The sequence below is a fragment of the Dipodomys merriami genome, unplaced genomic scaffold (assembly GCF_024711535.1).
Source record: "Dipodomys merriami isolate MVZ:Mamm:240054 unplaced genomic scaffold, mDipMer1.0.p SCAF_13, whole genome shotgun sequence".
Classification (NCBI taxonomy): Eukaryota; Metazoa; Chordata; class Mammalia; order Rodentia; family Heteromyidae; genus Dipodomys; species Dipodomys merriami.
The window spans coordinates 8,990,582-9,013,680 of record NW_027202604.1 but is presented as its reverse complement, the minus strand read 5'-3'; the positions used below and the strand labels follow the sequence as shown (position 1 = coordinate 9,013,680).

The 23,099-nt window shown below is 38.0% G+C and overlaps 1 long non-coding RNA gene across 1 annotated transcript in view; it reads right to left on the bottom strand.

Moving 5' to 3' along the window:
• Positions 1 to 15,744, bottom strand: part of LOC138824525 (uncharacterized) — a 51,721-nt gene extending 35,977 nt beyond the window's left edge. The window contains exon 1 of the long non-coding RNA XR_011371110.1: positions 15,667 to 15,744. This is a non-coding gene — a long non-coding RNA (uncharacterized lncRNA). The remainder of the gene's footprint in view (positions 1 to 15,666) is intronic.
• Positions 15,745 to 23,099: the final 7,355 nt, after the last annotated feature.

Genomic DNA, 23,099 nt, shown 5'->3' with positions numbered 1-23,099 from the left:
GTTATTTCTGGAAGTAAACACATCTATCATTTCTTAGAATATTCACAAGATCAAATTTCAATCCCTTCCCTCCTTAAAGTTAGACATAATCGTGTGATTTACATAAGCCAACAGAGATTTAGGGAGTATGTCATTTTCAGAAGATATCTTGGATCACCATCACCATTCCAGGATTTGCTCTGGCTCCCTTGGTCATGGATGCATGTTTCCTATCTTTGTTTCTAAGTGACAGACAGTACCAAACCAATACTGCCATTTTACATTAGAATTATAATATTTATCAGAAATCAACATTTGTTGTTTTAAATCAAGATTGCCGGGAGCAGAGGGTGCTGTTTATTATATAGCAAAATCCTGATTTATCTTAACTGATACTACCTCTATGAAAAGAAACTTCCAATAAGAAAACAAAAGGTTTGCTGCCTATGGCGGCCCAGCTACTTATGAAGGATAGAAGTCAGAGGTCAGAGGCCAGACCCAGACAAAAAGAAGCTCTATCTATAATAATAATAATATTATTAATAATAGCAATAAAAAGTTAAAAGGGAATGTGGCTTAAGTGGTACAGCATCTGCCAAACAAACACAATGCCCTGAGTTCAAATACTAGTACTGCCTACACACACACACACACACACACACATTTTGCTCTCTAAGGAAATTTTATTGCAAAGAGCCAAGTAAAATTGTGGCAGTGACTGTGGTCTTGTGACTAGAGTATTTCTTCAAGCCAAATGAACTAGTGATATTTGAAGTTAGCCAGACACAGGACCTCCAGCCAAGCATTTTGCCTAGTTCATAAGTTCCACAAAGCCTCTGTCTGCAATCTAATATGCACAGTAATCAGGAGAATTCAGAGATGGCATGAGCCTTACCCTGGAGGACTTTATCACTTAAGGATGGGGAATTCCCAAACACAAGTGCTTTCATGTTCATTTATCTTCTGGATATAGAATTTCAATAATTTCTTAATATACTAACAAAATGATCATCCAATCTCCTTCATTAAGACAGGTTTTAGAATTTTGACTCCTTTTTGACCTTTGTGTCATATCAAACTTTTAAGCCCTAGGCCTTTAAATTTATAAGTCTGGGGCTAGACATGGTGGATAATACCTGTAATCCAGGCTATAAGGAAAGTGGAAATAAGAGGATGAAGGCCCATGGCTAGGCTCAGGCTAAAATGCAAGGCCCAATCACAGAAAGCAAAAGAGGCTGGAAAGATGGCTCAAGTGACAGAGCACCTGCTGGTAGTGCCCTGAGTTCAAACCCAAGTATCACTGAAAAAGTATATAAATAAAATAAAGTTCTTCCTTTTTTAGTTGTTCAGTTCGGCACAGGTTACTAGAGATCAAACTATTATTGCAATGCAAGACCATCAATTTGTCCTCCAATGCAGCAGTGTGATATGAGAGATGGTAGCCGTTCCACCATCCTGGTTCTCCTAACTTTGCACAAATCCCCTGACCACCATGAGGGAAGGATAAGCTTCTGTGGCAATGAGTAAACCATTTGCTTGGTTGTATTTAACTACGAATTAACCTATCCAAGCCAGGCCTTTTCTGTAGCAGATGGTTTCCGTGCTTCTCGCATTGCCTCCTTTTTCTTATTAATAATTTTTATTGTGAAAATATGGTACAGAGGGGTTACAATTATATGAGCAAGGTAATGAGTACATTTCTTATCAAGCATTGTTACCTCCTCCTTTGTTTTTCCCTTACCATCCCTGCCCTCCCATCACCACCCCCAGCCAAAGTTGTAAAGTTCTGTTTTTCAACATAGCATCTTGTACATTTCATTGTTGCAATGGGTCCACCTATATCCCTATGTAAACAATTTGTTTTTTCCCATCCTCTTCCCAAATTATACCAACATCAAATCCAGTGGAAACAGGGGTTATACTGTGGGAGAAAGACATACAAAGCAACAAAAAATCACTTTATAAATATGTTAGAAACAATAACATTGCCTCCTTTTTAACACTGGTTTACACTTGGCTCAACTACCACTTCTGGCACCAGCAGGTCTTTGTGGAAAGTGTCCTCTCATTGCTGAGACTCACTTTGCCACCTGTTCGACAAGCTGGAAGGTTCTGGAATTAATGCCTCCAGGAGAAACTCCTAGGCAATATCTGAGGAGTGTTGGTTTATAAATTCTGTAGCTCTTTTGCCCCTGGGTGGGATAACTGGAAAGTAGAATCACTTCATAGGCTTCCAGAGCTTTCTCAATGGGATTATGTTCCAGTTGCTATCTGGAACTGGAAGCTGGCTTGAACAATCATCTTCTTTTCTTTGTTTTACTCCCTCATGTTCCTTTCTTTTCCTTCTAATTAACTACTCAACCTTAAGTGTTGTCTCACAACCTGCATCTTTGGTGAACCATACTAAGACAAATTCAAACCACAGAAGTTTGGGAAAACATCAGGTGGAGAACACAGCTTGACAACAGGTCTAGAGGTAAACAAACAGTGAGACTGAAGAACGGCGGGGAAAGAACCTGTCCACATGAAGAATAATGAAGGATAAAGTAAAATGTTCAAACATTTATTGACATGGAGTCTGGGCTTATTATGACATTGAGCCTTGCTTTTATTATCACATATTCTCTCCCCCAATGTAGTTCAAAAAATAAAAAGGTCATAGATCCCATAAATACAGAAAGGCAAAAAGAAATGGTGGTCAATTTTGTCTAATGCCTTAAATAACACCAAACTATGGAAGGATTGGATTATAGCATCTCTATAAATCTCACAACCTATACAATCTCATCTTTCTGTTATTTATTAATATTTTATACTCAAAACATAAACTCTGGGAAAAAATAGTAGTACATACCCATAATCCTGGAACTCAAGAGCCTGAATAAAGAAGATTAAGAATTCAAGACCAGCCTGAGATAAGTTGTTGTCTCAAAAGGGAAAAAGACTAGCATACTGTCCCATGCAAAAAGAAAAAGAAGGATGTTAGAAAAAAGGGAGGGAAAGAGAAGAGAAAAAGGGAGGGAGGGAAAGAGAAGGAGGGAGGGAGGAAAAAGGGAAGGAGGACAGGAGGGAAGGAAGTCAAAGGAACAAAGGAAAGGAAAAGAAAAGAAACAAAAACATTCTGACTTTAGAACTTAAGACACTGTTGTTATCTACCCATTAGTATTAGCAAACCAAGGAAAAAGGAAAAAACCAAGGAGAGACCCTTTAATTCAATGTATAAAAACTGAAGTTTAAACAGAGTGCTAGTGTCTCACGCCTGTAATTCTAGCTACTTAGGAGAATGAGATGTGGAGAATTGCCATTTGAAGCCAGCCCAGGCAAGAGTCTTTTATGTCCAATTAGCCACCAAAAAGCCAGAAGTGGAGCTGTGCCTCAAGTGGTAAAGCACTAGCCTTGAGCAAAAAAACTCTCAGGAACAATAGCCAGGCCCTCAATTCAAGCTCCAAAACACACACACACACACACACACACACACACACACACACACACACATGCACAAACACACACACAAACACACACACACACAATTGAAGTTCACATAGGATAGCATTCATAAGAATATCATATACAACTTTAGGGACACAAGATTCTTGATTCTGTATGATCTTCACCAATTACTTTTTCCTCTTGGGAACTAAGATTTCACAACTCTAAAATAATGAAGTAGGGCTAGAAGAACATCTCAATTTTTTTCTCTCCTTAAAAACTCTCAGCTTTGCCAGGTGCCAATGGCTCATGCCTATAATTCTAGCTACTTGGATGATGAGATCAGAGGATCACAGTTCAAAGCCAGCCTGGCTAGGAAAATCCCTGAGTGAGACTCTTACTCCAATTAATCACTTTAAAAAAGGAAGGGATGGAGGGAGGAAAAAAGGAAGGAAGGAAGGAACGAACGAACGAACGAATGAATGAACGAACGAAGGAACGAAGAAGGAAGGGGGAAAGAAAAATTGGAGGAGTATTGATATGAGTTCTGCTTTGAAGGCCTTGTAGAATTCTGCTGTAAATTCATCCGGTCCTATACTTTTCTTAGATGGGAGGTCTCTTATTGCCATTTCTATTTCAATGTTTGATATGAGTCTGTTAAATTGATTTAAATTATCTTGGTTTAGTTTCGGCATGTCAATATTTGCTGGGAAATCATCTATTTCTTCCAGATTCTCAAACTTATTAACATAAATGTTTGAGAAGTATTCCCTTATAATGTTCTGAATCTTGGTTGTTTCTGTGGTGATGTTTCCATTCTCATCTCTGGCTTTGTTTATTTGGGTGTGTTCTCTTCTTTTTCTGATAAAATTTTCTGTCAATTTTGTTAATTTTTTTGAAGAACCAACTCTTCATTTTGTTGATTCTTTCTATGGTTTTTTTTTATTCTAATTCATTCAATTCTGTTTTAATTTTAATTATTTGTTTCCATCAACTGGATTGGGGTTTAGCTTGCTGTTCTTTTTCAAGGAGGTTCAGATGCCTCATTAAATTGTTGGTTTCAGATCTCTCCAATTTGTTGATGTAGGAACTCAGAGCTATAAACTGCTTTTGAGTACTGCCTTTGCTGTGTCCCAGAGGAGCTGGTAATTTGTATGTTCATTTTTGTTGAATATCATGAACATTTGAATTTCCTTTCTAATCTCTTCCATGACCCACTGGTAGTTCAACAGTGTGTTATTCAGTCTCCATGTGTTATGGGACTTTCTTTGGTGTTGAGTTCTAATTTTATTCCTTTGTGGTCTGAGAGAGGACCCAGAAACACAACAAATCAAAGAAAAGTTGGACAAATGGGATTGCATGAAGCTGCAGAGCTTCTGCATGGCAAAGGACAAAGCTAGCAAGATCAATAGAAAGCCCACAGATTGGGAGAAGATCTTCACTAGCCATATAATGGACAAGGGTCTCATATCTAAAATATACTTGGAACTCAAAAAATTAAATCCTCCAGCAACAAATCCTCCAAGAAACAACTGCCCAATAAATAAGTGGGCTAAAGACTTAAAGAGAAACTTCTCTGAAGAGGAAATAAGAATAGCCAATAGACAAATGAAGAAATGCTCAACCTCTCTAGCTATAAAAGAAATGCAAATCAAAACAACATTGAGATTCCACCCCACCCCAGTTAGAATGGCTATAAACAAGAACTCTAATAACAACAGATGCTGGAGGGGATGTGGCCAGAAGGGAACCTTACTGCATTGTTGGTGGGAGTGTAAACTTGTTCAACCATTTTGGAAAGCAGTATGCAGATTCCTCAAAAGACTCCACATAGAGCTCCCCTATGACCCAGCAATCCCACTTTTGGGCATTTACCAGAATGATCACAAACAAGACCATACTAAGTCTACCAGCACAGCTATGTTTATTGTAGCATTATTTACCATAGCTAAGATATGGAACCAACCCAGATGCCCCTCAGTAGATGAATGGATCAAGAAAATGTGGTATATATACACAATGAAATTCTATGCTTCCATCAGAAAGAATGACATTGCCCCATTTGTTAGGAAATGGAAAGACTTGGAAAAAATTATATTAAGTGAAGTAAGCCAGGCCCAAAGAAACATAGGTCCCATGGTTTCCCTTATTTGCAATAACTAGACATGTGTAGGACAAGTAGAAAAGGCCAAGAGCTATGTACATATGGCCATCTAAGATGATGTTAAACAAAATGAGCGCCAAGATGAGGACACAAATTTTTTTTTCTTTCTTGCTCCTAATGTATTTATAATGTACCATGTGATTTTTTTTGTTTCTTTGTATGTTCCTCTCCAACAGTATAACCTCTGTTTGCACTGTATTTGATGTCAGGGTCCTGCATCCTATATATACACTTCTCTAATTTGGGAAGGGAAGTAAAAAAACAAAATGCTTAAATAGGGATACAGTTTGACCCACTGTAACAATGAGATGTACAAGACACTATGTTGAAAACGAACTTTACAACTTTGGTGGGGGGGGGGGGTAGTTGTGGAGGTGGGAGGGAAATGATGGTAGGGGAAAAAAAAAAAGGAGGAGGCAACAAAGCTCCATAGGAATATACTCATTACATTGCTCATATAACTGTAATCCCTCTGTACACTATTTTTACAATAAAAAACATACAAAAAAGAAAGAGAGAGAAGGAAGGAAGAGAGAAAAGAAAAAGATAAGCAGCTTCCAAATAATTATGTTTCGTAGACTACATTGTAGGTGTAATTATGTTTACAGATAAGTAGAGCAGAAAGCAAAAGTCATTCCTATACCTTTAGCTGATTTAGAAATTTTATTTTTCTTGGGGGAGTGGGTGGGGGAGATGGGAAGGGATGGGAAGGGGAAACAAAGAAGGAGGCAACAATGCTTGATAAGAAATGTACTCAATATCTTGCCCATGTAATTGTAACCCCTCTGTACAGTATTTTCACAATAAAAAAAGAAGAAGAAAAAAAAGAAATTTTATTTTTCCTAAATCCATTTGAATTTCTCCTCTGACAAGGATCTTTCAATTTTAAACTGAATGATTAGATTTGAATATAACATATATTTATATAAGAACAATTCATATATGGATGATTAGAAATGGCCTAATATAAATGAAAGATAATACAGCACTTCTTAATGTGATATTAAGTTAATGAATGGGGTATTTTAAAATATTTTTATTGGTGAGAAAGTTCAAGAAAAAATTGGAATGGAAGATGATAGGGTGGTTTTGTGATATCAAAAAGATTGAGAAGCTGGGAATGTGGCTTAGAGACAGAGTGCTTGCTTAGCATGCATGAGGCCCTGGGTTCAATTCCTCAGTACCACATATAATAATAATAATAATAATAATAATAATAATAATAATAATAATAATAATAATAATAATAGTGCTGGGCACTAGTGGCGAACGCCTGTAATCCTAGCTACTCAGGAGGCTGAGATCAGAGTATCACGGTTCAAAGCCAGCCTGGGTAGGGTAGTCCATGAAACTCTTACCTCCAGTTAAGCTCCAGAAAACTGGAAGTGAAGATGTAGCTCAAATTGGTAGAGTGCTAAATGCTAGCCTTGAGCATAAAGAGCTCAGAGAAAGTGTCCAGGTTGGGAGTTCAAGCCTCAAAACTGAAGAAAGAAAGAAAGATAGAAAGAAAGAAAGAAAGAAAGAAAGAAAGAAAGAAAGAAAGAAAGAAAGAAAGAAAGAAAGAAAGAAAGAAAGAAAGAAAGAAAGGAAGGAAGGAAGGAAGGAAGGAAGGAAGGAAGGAAGGAAGGAAGGAAGAAAGAAGCAAGGAAGGAAGGAGGGAAGGAAGGAAGGAGGGAAGGAGGGAAGGAGGGAAGGAGGGAAGGAAGGAAGGAAAAAAGAAAGAGGGAGGGAGGAAGGAAGGAAGGAAGGAAGGAAGGAAGGAAGGAAGGAAGGAAGGAAGGAAGGAAGGAAGGAAAGAATATTCTCCCACAATTAATTCAAAGCCCATTTGTTAACTCCCAAGAGAAGAACATCTGAAGAATGTCATATCTGGGTTGTGAAAAGGTACCTTTCCACCAGGAATGAATGATGATCCTTTGATCTGAGGAGAAGGTTCAGGCTTTACTGACCTATAGCAGCAGGAACCCAGCAAGCTACAGTTCTTGGGATGTGGTTCCAGACTGCGAATCAAAACTCAAAACCACCATGAAATCATGGTGCTTAGGGTTTTACCATCCATCTATATTAATCTAGATTGGAGAAAAGATTTGATAAACCCAGAGAATAAAATCTACTTTTACAGTTTGCAGGCAATTGCAGCAATAAAAAGAAATTTTCCACTACTGGCAAATCCAAGGGCAAAAAAATCTTTGTTTTTCTGAGGTTTTTGCAGAATTTGCAAAAAAACAATAACTTTAAATCAACCCTCCTGATCTACCACAGACTCTGGGTAATTATTCCCAATAGGTCACTTTAGTGAGTCAGTTTCTATTTTTTTTCTTCAAAAGTAGTTTCTTGTTGACATTTTTATGCAGTCTTTCTGTTTGCTAAAATAACAGAAATCTCTTGTTACCAAAAACACCAACAACTGTCGGGGATTTTGTTTTTCCAGGCCTATGGTTGGCCAGCCTCCCTGACATAGAAGCTAGTACAGAAATCTGAGCTATTAGTTTCGTGCAGACCCTTCTTAACTGATTGATCAAACTGAAATCAATGCAGCGCGCTGCTTTGTGTAATTGACAAATATCTATGCTGCATACCTGAGATAATTTGTGATTTCTGGAAGATCTCGTTTATTTTTTTTTATTGTGACCTTAAAGAATCCAGTGTATTCCCCAATAAACAAAAAATCAACTAAGGATTAGACAAATACAGAAAGCAATGTTTTTTACAACACTAGATCACCAGGAATAATGGATACTGATTTCTGAGACATGAGATACAAAGGAGAAAGAACCTATGGCTTCTTTACCTTACTGCCTTAGTTGAGTTTCCAGGCTCACTGACTGCAGAAGAGGACCAGAGTGACTTGTGGAGGGCTCACTGAAGTGAAAGGATGGAGCTGAGGGATTAAAGCAGGTGGAGCTCTCAGCACACAGTTCCATAGGGAAAAGAGCTGCACGTTGAAGGACTCCCAAGTTTCTGCACAATGGTTCTTCAAATCATGTGAGCAAACTGTCCCCACCCCACAAGGATGAGAGGCAACAGTGTCGAGGGAACAATCAAGTATAGAATGGCACCTATAGACTGTGAAGCCTCTGGATGTGCAATTAATTCACTGGGGCATGGTACTCAGAAGGGTCTGGCCTCCATACTGGAGAAAAATTAGCTTATGACCCACACGACTCTGGTTTACCTAGCAAATCCTCTATGCAAGACCTGAATACATCAAACTGTCCTCAAGTAACTTAACTGTGTTCCAGAACAAAACTCAACAATATTTATAGGAACACAAAACTAGTTACCATCCTACAAAGTAAATTTACAATATCTGGCATCCAATCAAAACTCTCCAGATATACAAGGAAACAGGAAAATATGATCCATAATGAGAAGATAAATCAATCAATTGGATCTGATTAAGAACTAACCACAGATGTTACAGCTAGCAGAGAAGGATATTAAAATGGTTATTATAATTGGGTTCCATATGTTCAAGAAGTTAGGAAAAACCAAAAAAGGTATAAAAAGGTTCAGTTTAAAACTTATTAAAACGACATGTGAAATAGAAGACACACTTTGTGGAGTGATTGATTAGACACTGCAGAAGGAAAGATCAGTGAATCTGAAGGCATGGTATTGGGGACCCCCAAAATGGAGCATAGAGGAGTCGCTGGAGTGATAATAGAAGGAAATATCTGAAGAAATTATGGATGAAATGTTTCAAAAATTTCCCCCCAAAACCATACTTAGCTGAACAACCCCTAAGCACCTATCAAGGTACACATTAATCAACTGACAAAAATCAGCAGTAAATAAAAAGCTTAAAAGCAGTAAGAAAGAATGATATAGTATGCATAGAAAAACAAATATAATCTAACAGATTTCTGTTGCAAACAATGCAAAGGACAAAAAAATGATAGGGCAATATCTTTAATATAATAATAAAAATAAACTTGTCATTCTAGAATTCTATTCCCAGTGAAAATGTCTTTCAAAAATGAAAATAGGGGTTGGGAATGTTGCTTAGCGGTAGAGTGTTTGCTTAGCATGCACAAAGCCCTGGGTTCCATTCCTTAGCAACACGTAAACAGAAAAAGCAGGAAGTGGTGCTGTGGTTCAAGTGGTAGGAGTGCTAGCCTTGAACAAAAAGAAGTTCAGGGACAGTGCTCAGATCCTGAGTTCAAGCTCCAAGACTGGACAAAAAAAAAAAGGTAAAAGCTCTGTAGGCTTTAGCTTGAGACCAAGGCAACCCTACTACACCCCCATCCCATCCCCCCTTCCTGCCCCCAAGAAAGAAAAGTAAAAACATTGGTAAAACCCCATTTCAACAAACCAACCAGGCATTGTGCTCCTGTGATTCAAACTGCATGGGCAACATGGGTAAATATTAGGCAACACAAATATCCCTCAAGGAATTCAATTAATATTTACAAATTTCCCACAAAGAAATGCTGGGATCCACAGTGCTTCACTTGATAATGCTACCAAACATTTCATTATTTCTCCCAAAGAAATAATATCAAATCTGCACAGATACTTCCAGATCATTGAAAAGGGGAGAAAATTTTCCAACACTGAAGCCAAAATTACCTTAATACAAATATAGATAAATAAAAAATGGAATGGTCCTAAAAGATAGACCTGCACCCATATAACATGAGCCTGTTCGATGAATAAGGTAGAGGAGTACAAAGAAAGAATCTCAGAAAGCAGATAATATCATAGATAATTTCCATGATGAAGATGGAAGGTGAAACTCAACAAAATCTGTTGAATAACAGCAGCATAAAAGGAAGGAACAAAGAGAGAGCAGGTGGGCACCAGTAGCTCATGCCTATAATCCTAGCTACTCAGGAGATCTGAGATCTGAGCACGGTTCAAAGCCAACCCAGGCAAGAAAGACTCATCTCCAATTAACCACCAGAAAAAATGGAAGTGGTGCTGTGGCTCAAGTGGTAGAGAGCTAGCCTTGAACTGAAGAGCAGAGGGACAGCGCCCAGGCCCAGAGTTCAAGACCCACAACCAACAAAAAAAAAAAAAAAAGGAAGGAAGGAAGGAAGGGAGGGAGGGAGGAAGGAAGGATGGACAATAGATGAACTAGTCTGGCCACAGTATGTGATATGTGATATGCATGTGTGAAATACCACAATGAATCCCCTTTATATAGTTCATATACACTAAAGATAATTAATGACAGGAGCATATAGCAGGCTTTGTTAAGTGTCAGGTACCAGTGGGAGGGTTAGGTCCAAAAGAGAAGAGGACGAGGGTGAACATAGTCACAGTACTTTACACTCATGTACAAAAATAGAACAATAAAATCAGTTGAAATTGTTTTTAAGAAAAAGGCAGGGGGTTGAGCGAGAACACAGCAAGAATAATTTGATCAAGGACATTGTATGTATGTGAGAAACATCACAGTAAAAATTACTGTACCAACAATATATTCTTATAAAAGTGTTTTTGATGTGGGTGAAGGTATTACTATAAAAAAAAAAAAAAGATAGTGTAGACCAGTAGCTCTCATGTTAATAGATTGGAATGGTGACATACTTTAGAAAATTAGAGTAAACTGAATCCAACACCTTAAAATGACCAAGTATCAAGGTTGATTTCACAATAGAAAACTTATCAATGTTCTTCACTGTAATAACAGAAACAAACGAAAGATAAATGACATGAACATCTCAATAACTGCAAAAGAAAGCAGATCATGTATTGCAACATGCATTCTTAATTTTTACAAAACATTCAGAAGACTGAGAATAAGGAAAAGGGAACTTTTTTAAATAATAAAGGGCATCTACAAAAATATAGATAACTTTAAATACAGATTCCACCATGATTGGAACAAAGCAAGTACCTCACACTCATACATCTCTTCAACATCAAGCTAGAATTTTAAATCAGTGCAATAAGACAAGTAAAAGTAATACAAAAGCTTTCAGATTGAAAAGGATAAAATAAAAAATATTATTGACAAATAATACAATTATTCACATATAAAATCCACTAGAATCTTAAAAATTTTATAGAAACCATAGTGAACTGAAGTAATATTTCAGGACAAAAGATCATTATGAAAAAGAAAAGCTATTATCTTTCTGTATATTAGCCGTGGACCATCAGAAATTAAAATTTTACATTACATCAAAAGATGAAATAATTAAGGATAAATTTAACAATAACAACGGTGTGAAAGATCTATGGGCAGTAGAGAATAAAGAAGATCCATATAAGTGGCAAGATATTCTATATCCATTAGACCCACAATTCAAAAACCTAAAAAAATCCATTCTCTCTGAACCAATTCGTAGATTTAAAACAATCCAATTAAAATTTCAGTAAGCTTTATATAGAAATTAAGGGACTGATTCTAAAATTGATATAAAAATTCAAAGGGTCTAGAATAGTCAAAACTTTGCAAAAGATGAACAAATTTAGAGAACTTACACTTATTATGAAGCTACAATAATCAAGACAGTTTGGTAGTGGTTTAAAGATAGACCAATATACGAAAGGAACAGAAGAGAGTCCGGAAATAGACCCACACATATACAGACAAATGACTTTGACAGCGTTTCAAAGGCAATTCAGTAGAGAAAGATTAGTCTTTTCAACAAATGGTGCTGGAATAATTGGATATATACATATGCAAGAAAAAAATAAACTTTGATCCATATCTCACACCATAAAATTAACTCCACATGAATCATTGACCTAAATGTAAAACTTTTGAGGAGAAAACTTTTGCAACTTTGATTACGTAAAAATTGCTTAACAATGTTGCCAAAATCACAATCTGTAAAAGAAAACATTGATAAATTGGATAGCATCAAAAATTTTAAGCTTCTGTTTTTTTTAAATATACTGTTAACAGAGTGAAAATACAAACTACAGACTGAGAGTAAACATTTGCAAATCATATATTTGATTAAGGATTTGTATCCAAAATGCACATTAAAAAAAAAAAAAAACTCTAGCTGGGTGTGGATGGCTCATGTCTGTAATCCTAGCTATTTGGGAAGCTGAAAATGGGAGAAGCCTGATTTGGGCCAACCCAAGCAAAAAAGTCAGTTAGAGTCAACCTCCATGAGACATGGCAGCATATGCCTGTATCCTAGCAATGACTGGCAAGTCCTAAAATAGGTAGACTGCAATCCAGGACTGCTAGGGCAGAAAGCAAGACCCTATTACAAATATAACTGCAGCAATACACAAGTATGAACCTTTGATACAAGAAACAATATGCATGAATCTCACAGTAATTATGGTAAGATCCCATTAGTGTATGTTTCTCAAAAACATGCTAGCCAGTTATGACCAGGCACACATCAGTGCTTAATGGGGATAGTATGGGGCTGTGAGGACACACAGGAGGAAAAGATAAAACAGGACATGGGGAAATGTCTGAGAGTAATGGAAATTTCCATTGTCTCAATTCTGTTGAAATTCCATAGGAATAAACATGTGTCAAAACTTTTCAAATTGTATGTTTTAAATATTCATTGTTTTGTGTCAGGTATTTCTCAATAAAGCTGATAACTAAATCTAAATCTTGAGAGGTAGAAGGATGATTAGGTGTGAGACAATGTCTCAAAAAAAAAAAAAAAGAAAGAAAGAAAGAAAGAAAGAAAAGCAAAAGTTTTAGAAGCAGAGCTTAAGTGGAAAAGCACTTGCCCAGCTTGCGTAAGGCCTTGGGTGCAATCTTAAGACAAGGTAATGTCTATGGTAACGCAAATGACATTGGCCTGTAACCCTAGAAAGCTGGAAATTGAAGTAATCCCTTCTTGCTCATAGCTTGGGTAAGCCAAACTCAGATCTAAGTCTCTGAAGCCTGAATGTTAATTTGAAGGACTCTCTTTAAGAGAAGATATGCAAAATTGGAAATATAATATTGGGCACAAAAGTGATTGTTAGTATGGAATAAGAAACAAAAAAAACTACTTTAAAAGTTAAAAGACTGACAAAAACCACAAGTAGCAGACATTCATAGAAAAAGTAACAGTTCGGGGCGGGGGGGGGGGGGGGGGGGGAGGCTGGGAAGGGATGTGAAGGGTAAACAAAGGAGGAGGCTGCAATGCTTGACAAGAAATGTACTCATTATCTTGCCCATGTAATTGTAACCCCTCTGTACAGTATGTTCACAATAAAAAAAAGAAAAAGTAACAGTTCATTAACTATTTAACATCTCTTCTTGCAGTTTTATTGACTGACATACCAATAATTACATATTACTAATATATACAATCTTATGCATTTGGGTTTACATATACACCCATGATACTGTCACCACAATAAAAGTAATGAACATATTTAATACCTCTTAAAGTTGTGTTGTGTGTGCATATGTGTGTGTTCTTGCATATGTGTCTATGTAAATGTATCTATGTGTATATGTGTGTGAGGGTGTGTGTCTGTGTGTGTGTGTTTGAATTATCTGTATATGTGTGAGTGTGTGTGTGTGAAACACTTAGTATCAAAAGGTAGAGGACTGAGGTGTAGCTCAGTGGCAAAGTGCTTGCCTAGAAGGTGCAACACTCCAGGTTCAACACTTAGTACTGAGAGAGAGGAGAGCCAGAGAGAGCCAGAGAGAGAGACAGAGAGAGAAAGAGAAAGAAAGAAAGAGAAAGAGAAAGAGAGAAGGAAAAACAAAAACATAAAACCTTGGTGCTGGGAATGTGGCATAGTGGTAGAGTGCCCTGGGTTCAATTCCTCAGTACCACATAAACAGAAAAAGCCAGATGTGACACTGTGGTTAGCCTTGAGCAAAAGAAGCTCAGGGACAAAGCCCAAGCCCTGAGTTCAAGTGCCAGGACTGGCAAAAAAAAAAAAAAAAGTCAGAGAAAGGAGAGTCATGAGTTCTAGGCAAACCCAGGCAAAGGTAGCAAGACTTAACTTTTAAAATATTTTTTTAAGAGCAAGAACTGATTTGGGAAAAATAGTTATATTGTCAAAGTTTGTAGAGTTCACAAACTTTATAGACCATGATAATGGCAATTCGCCTTGTGAAAGTGAAAATGTGTTTGTGACTTTAGCTAAGTATCACTATCCCACAATATTGTGAAATTTATGTAATCACTTAATCTCAATAAAGATTTTTTTAAAAACAAAAAGATCAATGGGCTGGGAAGGTGGCTCAGTGGTAGAGTGCTTGCCTTGCATGCCTGAGGCCCTGGGTTCGATTCCTCAGCACCACATAAGCAAAAAGAAAAAAGCTGGAAGTGGCGCTGTGGCTCAAGTGGTAGAGCAGCGCTAGCCTTGAGCTGAAGAGCTGAGGGACAGCGCCCAGACCCAGAGTTCAGGCCCCACGACCGGACCCAAAAAAATAAAAACAAAAAGATCAAGAACTGAAGTGTTGCCCAAGTGGTAGCTCTTGTTTCATTTTTCATCAATGGAAAAGAATGGAAAGAAAAAAGAGGAGAGGAAAGGAGGAGGAAGAGGGGGGAGGTGAAGAGAGAGGATAGGAGGGGAGGGAGGGGGAGGGAGGAAAATGAAGACAAAGAAAAGGTAGGTGAGGGCTGGGAAGGTAGCTCAGTAGTAGAGTGCTTGCCTTGCATGCATGAGGCCCTGGGTTCGATTCCCCAGCACCACATAAGCAAAAACAAAAAACAAAAAAAGGAAAAAAGCCGGAAGTGGCACTGTAGCTCAAGTGGTAGAGCGCTAGCCTTGAGCTGAAGAGCTGAGGGACAGCACCCAGGCCTAGAGTTCAAGCCCCATGACTGGCCCCCCCCCAAAAAAAAAGAAAAAGAAAAAGAAAAGGAAAGTGAGAAAAAGGAAAGTGAGATGGAATGCAAGAAAACAAACAAAATCCATTTTTAAGCACAGAATACCGCATTGTTAACCACAGCAGATTTCTTTACAAACAAAACCAAAAACTCGTGTATTTCTGTCTTTATACCTGTTGAACAACTCATGGAATGGAGGCAGAAAGAGAATGGTAGTTCATAGGTGATGGCAACAGGGAATGGGAAGTTGTTAACATGACACACAACACTTTTTGTACGAACTCTTTCTTAACTCATCATATGCCAACAACTTACTAACATTATCTAGAAGGAAGTATTGAGAAGAGTCAGTCTTTCTTCCATATATGTAATACAGATACATACAATTGTGTTCTAGTAATCATCTTCCTGAAAGAAGCCTTCTTTCTGTTGTGCTTCATATTGATGAGAACGAGAACGGAATCATCCACTGGCTGTTTTATACACTAGCTTCTGTCTCTGCATTCCAATCTGGGCTTCTCACTATACAGATCCTTCTAGGCTAAACCACCTCTCCCTTCATAAAAGGTCTGAGCAAACAAGGTCACATGTCACAATGTTAGATGGATGAACACATTGACAGAATACATACTCCTAAAAGATGGCGCTACACTAAGAGGTACCCACATTTAGAAATGTCTATGCCTCACATAAATGCCCCCATTTTGATAGCATCCCTCAAAGAAGTTCCCCTTAGCCAGATTCCAAGAATTTCTTTCTTCACTTCAGTGGTACTCAGCCCAAGTGGAAAAAGACAGGAGTCTTAACCAAGCACAGTTAAAAATGTTTCGTTTTTGAGAAATTCTAAAAGTCATAGAATTATATAGACCTCTTTCTACCTTTCCCCTCATAATCACAGATGTTTTGGTCCCTAGTACAAGAGGGAGGCTGAGCTTAAATTTCCATAGTTTCACAACAAGAACAACCTTTGGAATGAGCCATTGTTGCTTCTTCCTTCATCTTCTGATGTCTGTACTGTCTGCTCCTTTATAGCATTTCCCCAGTTCTTCCTGTCCTCATCTACATAAAACAGCTTAAGACCTACAGCTGAGCATTATTGGCACATATAGGTCAGGAAACTGAAGATAATGAAGAATTATCACAATAACTGGAGATAATTTTCCCAAGATATATTAATGTTTCAATGTATTGCCTCAGACTGAAAACTCACATACACAAGCATATTTTTTAAATTAAACACATATAAATTAAAACTGCTTCTCACACTCCAACCATGGCTTTTCTTATTCCTAGAGAAGTTAGCATTTTAAAAGACATAGAAATATCAAAGAATGGCATTTGCATTTTTTTCTGCCTCACTTAAAACTGACCAAAACCCATAGAACCTATCACTTCTGTTTTAAATGTAACACTTACCTTTAGAACTGATACATTAAATTTTAAAAATGATATTTCTTATAGTTCTGGAAGCTGAGATGCTCAGGATCTAGAGACACAGCTGGCAAGGGCCTCTGGTGAGTTACTTCATACCAGGAGACAGCAAATGAGAGCAGGGCCTCATTAACCCTTCTGTACAAACCAGTCCTGCCACCATGAACTCAGTCCATCCATAGTAGTGTTGATCCATTCATAAGGGTGAAGGCTACATAGCATCATCATCCTCTGAGGGTCCACCTGTCAACATTATCACCTTAATGACTCAATTTCAACATGACTTCAGGAGATGACATTCAAGACAAACCACAGTCTATTTCTATTATATATTATTTATAGGACTTTAGGCCAGCTTTGAGATAGTTTCATCTTCTAGGAAATGGTGATATTAATACTAACATCCCAGCGTGGTCACAAAGGCCTCACACAAGAATGGATACACAATGAACAATATAGTATATGCACTATCCCACTGATATGCAAGAGTAATGACCGTTATTCTTAGTTTCTCCAATCTTATGAATGTCTGCTATTAAAATGGAAGGCAAGGGAATTCTCTTCATAGAGAGCAAATTAGTATTCTGGCTAATAGAAGAGCAATTTCAGGGGGCAAGTGACACATTACTCATTGTGTGGAAAATCCAGAAAGCTGACTGGCACCTTTCTGTCATTGAGATCAAATACCTGAGAAACTCAACTTCTAGGCAGCAACAATTGACTTTGCCTCATGGTTTCAGAGGTTCAGTCCATGAACATTTGGTTCTGCCGCTTGTGTAACAAGACAGAGCATCAGAGCCGGGAACACATGGCAGAACAAAGCTGTTCACATAATGGTAGATTGGGGGCTGGTCCCACTAATACCCTTCAGGGGCCACGCCCCCCAATTACCTCATTTCCTCCAACTAGGCCCAGCCTGGGGCAGGTTAGTCTGGCAGCTGTACATGCCGCACAAAAACCACTGATGATGCATTGCTATTTATATAAAATGTATGTGCATATTTCTTAAAGAAATTTAACTAGAGTTGTCTTACACAGAAAATCAGCGCCCCCCCCCTCCTCCCTTCCCAGGCAAGGGATTTGGGTGGACAAAAGACATAAAAGAAGAGAGATTACTCAACTATATATGGCAACATCACACTGAACCAGGTAAGTGGTCTAGGGCCAGCCCTCTGCCACCCACACAGCCGTGGACCCCACGCAACACTGTGGCATCAGCAAAGGTTAATTCTCCATCAAATGCTCTTTTGCATATGCAAAATGGCATTTGAGATCTCTGTCATTGAGGGAGAAGCAATAAAAGTGAAAAAGAAAGTTCTCATTGAGAAGCAAACTTCCAGATGAGACTAGTGTATCTCTTTTCCCTGGTGCATACTATTGGTATGATAGTTTCTAGAAGGCTGTTGGGCGTCTAAGCATTCTCCACTGTAAGCAAGTCTGATGCTTTAAAATAAAATTAAAAAAAAAAACATGTAACCCTGCTGTGGAAGGTGGCAGGTGTGAATCAGCTGTGATCATACATTTGTACCACTGGTATAAATGAGCTTCCATCTTTTTTTTCCCCCTCCTCCACTTTTCTTTTCTCTTCCTTCTAATTTGAGTTTATAGGATTTCACTCTAGTGCTTAACAGCCTTTTTGGCCAGGCAACAGTTTCTTCAGTCCAACTTAAATCCCTCATGTGCAGTAATAGCAAGGGAGTTTCTTTTTTATTCTTCTATGTAGAGATCTGCCCACAGCTGTTCAATCTATTCTGTGCTTAAAATTTTTTTTCAAGAACTTGAAAATTATTAAGTTTCCTTTGTTTTCCCTTCTTTGGGCCAGAGAGGAAAAAAATCACCACTCATTTTCTGTAACATGTCTTAGTCAAAGACTATTTTATCATCCCTGTTTTTTCAAATTGAACCCCACATTAAACTATAGTCTGACCAGTGGATATGGTATTGCATGGCCCAAACACTGAGTGTTTGCTTGTCACTTGCCTCTTTCAAGCACTTAAAAATTACAGAAGGAGAACTGCGGGTATGGCTCAAGTGGTAGAGTGCTTGCCTAGCAAATGGGAGGGCCTGAGAAACCCTGATACTGCCAGGAAAATAGAAAGAACAAAAGAAAGAAGGACAGAGAGAAAGAACAAAAGAAAGGACAGAGAGAAGAAAGGACAGGAAGAAAGAAAGAAAGAGAGAAAGAAAGAAAGAAAGAAAGAAAGAAAGAAAGAAAGAAAGAAAGAAAGAAAGAGAGAGAGAGAGAGAAAGAAAGAAAGAAAGAAAGAAAGAAAGAAAGAAAGAAAGAAAGAAAGAAAGAAAGAAAGAAAGAAAGAAAGAAAGAGGCAGAGAGAGGAAGGAAGGAAGGAAGGAAGGAAGGAAGGAAGGAAGGAAGGAAGGAAGGAAGGAACAAAAAGAAAAGAGAAAAGCTAAGTACCCTTTTTAATTACTGAAAACTCTGGTTTCTTAATATACAAAATAGAGTTAACTCAAAATAGAGTTAAATCAAAAGGGTCTTTCGTGAACTCACTGACATATTACACACACACACACACACACACACACACACACACACACACTTTTTTAGGTACTAACAATTGTTCTATAAATGTTCATGATGATGTGGCAAGCACTGAAAATCTGCTCCTCCCAGTTACTCCTCAATTTCCTTAGTGTTTCAGGCATTCCTTTCTTGACCCATAATTTTTATTTCCAAAGGCCCACCCATTCTTCTCTTCTTCAGGGGATTATCCTAGGGCTGTTGGAGCAGAAGTACCAGAAAGTTCACATGGCCTTGGGGTGGTCCTTAGCAGTAACTGATAATGCAAGAATATGAAAGTCCAAGTTCCTCCTGGCTGCCTTGTGAAAGGCAACTGAACTTAACACATGAAGGTTTTCTTGCAAGGCCTGGGCTAAAGCTTCCTGTCCTGGAACATGTACGAAAAAGCACACCTCTCTTGATTTCTTCCTTTTGCCTTCCCTGCTGCCCCCACAACCTTACTAATTTCTTCTGGGAATCCTTCCTTAATAAATCACATGTGTACAAATCCTCATCTCAGAATCTGCTTCAGGGTAAGTGTTAAGGCAATTACCAATATAATTATTGTTATCACTTCCTCATAGTGCAAGTGGTTCAGATGCCTCCGTTTAAAAGAGATAATGCTGATATTTGCTCACGTGGACAAATGTGCCAGAAAAAAATCCCACTGGGGCAATTTCTTTAACTCATGACACCGCAGATAAATTGCAGAGTAGAGTAAATTATTTAATATTTTACCAGAAGTAAAGGAGGTTTTAAGCAGGTGGCGTGGGCATTTATAAAATAATTCCTTACAAATTGCTTTGCCACTCCCTGGTTTGTTTCTGTAGTTCTGTCAGAAAGGAATTTCCTAATGTGTGGGCTCGGTTCTGCCCTGCATTCAGAAAACATGGCCGCCATATGTCTCATCTCTTTTCCTTTCTTGTAGGGGGAGCTGGGACCTAGACAGAGTCTGGAGAAATTAGAGCAAGGTCTTTAACTTGAATCACCCTACAAAAGAAGACATATGAACCAAACACCGGAGCGACACACACAAACCCATAGTGAAATTGAAGCAGGAAGGCAAGGAGATGAGGTCTTACAGAAGCAGATTAAGGATATAAAAATGAAAAATGTTCCGGAAACAGTATAGTACTTGGGTCATTGCATATATGGGGTAAGAGGTAGAAGACTACCCTCAGAAATTAAGGCCAAAGACCAACTATGATGGGAGTCCCTTCAGTCCTTAGGAGTTAAAATAAGCTTGTTCTTCCTTTTCTGTGCTATACTTACCCACTGTGCCAACTTCTAGATTGGTTAGACAGCAGTCATAAATCTACTGCCACTAGTATTGAAAGAGAACTCAAATGACCAATGGATGCTGGTATTGGGGCTTGAACTCAGGGCTTGGATGCTGTCCTTTAGGTTTTATGCTCAAGGCTGGCATTCTACTACTTGAGCCACAGCTCCACTTCCAGCCTTTTGGTGATTAATTAAAGCGAAATATTTCATAGATTTATTCCACACACGTATTTCATAGACTTACTGGCACCTAGCAGTAATCAATTTTTTTCTTTTAAAACTTTTTTTATCATATTTAAGTAGTTGCACAAAGGACTTGCCATTCAACAAAGCAGTTTATGTGTACAGTGCATCTTGATCAATGTCGACCCTTTCAACCTTCTCACCCATCCCTCAGTAATCAATATTTTTTCAATATTCTCTACTCTAAGAGAGAGCACCATGTCTACCCTACGCCACATGCGTTCTGAGACAGTTTTCTCTGAAGAAGCTGTATTTCAGTTAGTTGAAACTTCCAAAATAATACAATCCACAGTATCAGGTCAATATTATCACTATTTTTTAACTGTATATTTGTCTTTCTTGATATTCATAAGGAAAAGTCTACATTTTCCAGTTGTAAACTTAATCTGATCATCCCTTTTCATTTCTCTTCCCTCTTTACCAATTCTCCTTCCAATCACATAGAACTTGAGGACTTCTCAACGAAAAGGATATGCCTTTCTTTTAGCTACAGTTACTCTCTACTGATAGAATAATATACCCACACAACTAGAACTCCATCCATACTTTTGTAATGGATGTTTTAAGTTTTGATTGTTCCCAAGGGATGTGAATTTATTTTTCTCTAGTCCTTGCTCCTGCCAAGGCCACAATATAAGAAATGCATTGAAAAGGCGAAGTGTGTACACACAAATATTTTTCATTATGTCTCTTTTCCTAGCTGTCATGGTTTCCACTGAAGACTTTAACCTATGATAATACTACTCAGATAATGTTCTATTTGTTTGTTTGTTTGCTTGGTTATTTATTTGTTTGTCTGGAACATCCGCATCATTTCAGATATGTTAATATATAGAATGTGATAGAATGTGATGAAAAGTATTTAAAACTATCTGAATATCGGATTCTCTCCCTCCGGCTGACTATCAAATCACTTACTTCTGATAATATACTTCTGAATCCACAGCATTTGATGAGGTGTCTCAGCAGCTGAAGACCCTGAGATCCACAGAAGGAAGTTCCTTTCAAGGTCATTGATAGACTCTGTCTCTTCTTGACCTTTCATCATTATGGGACATATTTGAAGAAGGTTCTGGCTGCTTGAGATACATTTTTCTCTTATCTTTGAGTACATTATATTCCTGTTGGCCTCTCCTTCTTTTTTATTTACTTTCTTTTATTTAATTATTAGGAAGGACTTGTACTAGGCAGTAGCCACTCATTAGATCCATTGGCTAGTTTCTCCTCTTCTCCCTGAATCCCCAGATATAGCCCATAAACCCCTTCTCTAAGTAATATCATCTAGTCTTATGACTTTAAAATATCATTCATCTCCATCTCCAATTTGGTCTTCTCTCTCTACTCCAGATTCGTATAGGCAATAATTTACTTGAGAGTGGCATGTGGATATGTAGTACACATATCATTCTTTTTCTTTTCTTTTTTGTTCTTTCATTTTGTGCCTGGTACTGGAGCTTGAACTCAAGACTTGGGTGAGTGCTCAAGGCTGGCAATCTACCACTTGAACCATAGCTCCCCTTTTGGCTTTTTGTTGATTATTTGGAGATAAAAATCTCACAAACATTTCTTCCCAGGCTACCTTTGAACCACAGTCCTCAGATCTCAAGTCTCCTGAGTTGCGAGTATAACAGATGTGAGCCACCAGCTTCTAGCTTAACATGTCCAAAATAATAATCTCCACCTCCAGTCTTTCTCATCTCCATTAACTATTTCTCCCTTTCAACAGTTACTCTTCCCCCTTATTGACTCCAATCTGGGAATCCTAGCATCTATGCTTTTCCCTACAAAAATTCTAACTATGCCCCTGTGGCCTTTGTATTGCTGTTTCTCTTTTCCTGGATGGCTGATCCACCAGATACCTGCATTGCTAATTCTCTTACTTTCTTCAGGTCTTTAATCAAAACCACATTCTCAAGAAGTCAACCTTAAACTATCATCTCTGAAGCTTCCCCTTTGCCCTTCCTTCACGGTCTTATAATTATCTTAGGTCATTTACTTTATTTATTACCTATCTGTCTCACTCACTAGAATGTGAGATGGCAGGTGAAGGTTTTTCTCTTTTCTGTTTTGTTCATTAGGTCTTAGTGCCTGAAGCATACTGGATGTCCAATAAATATTTGTTGAATGAGTAATGGACAATGGGAATAGAGATCAGTTTATCTAATCATGTGATTTGCCCCAAACAAAAAAAAGCAGGTAAGCAAAGTAAGAGTTGTTTACGTAAATGGATTCAAGAGTAACCACAGGATGACCAAGCCCAATCTTTGCTGAAGAAATGTGAGATAATACATTCTGTAGAACCAGGCCTTCCAGCCTTCACATTACCACTATGTTTACCAGTCAT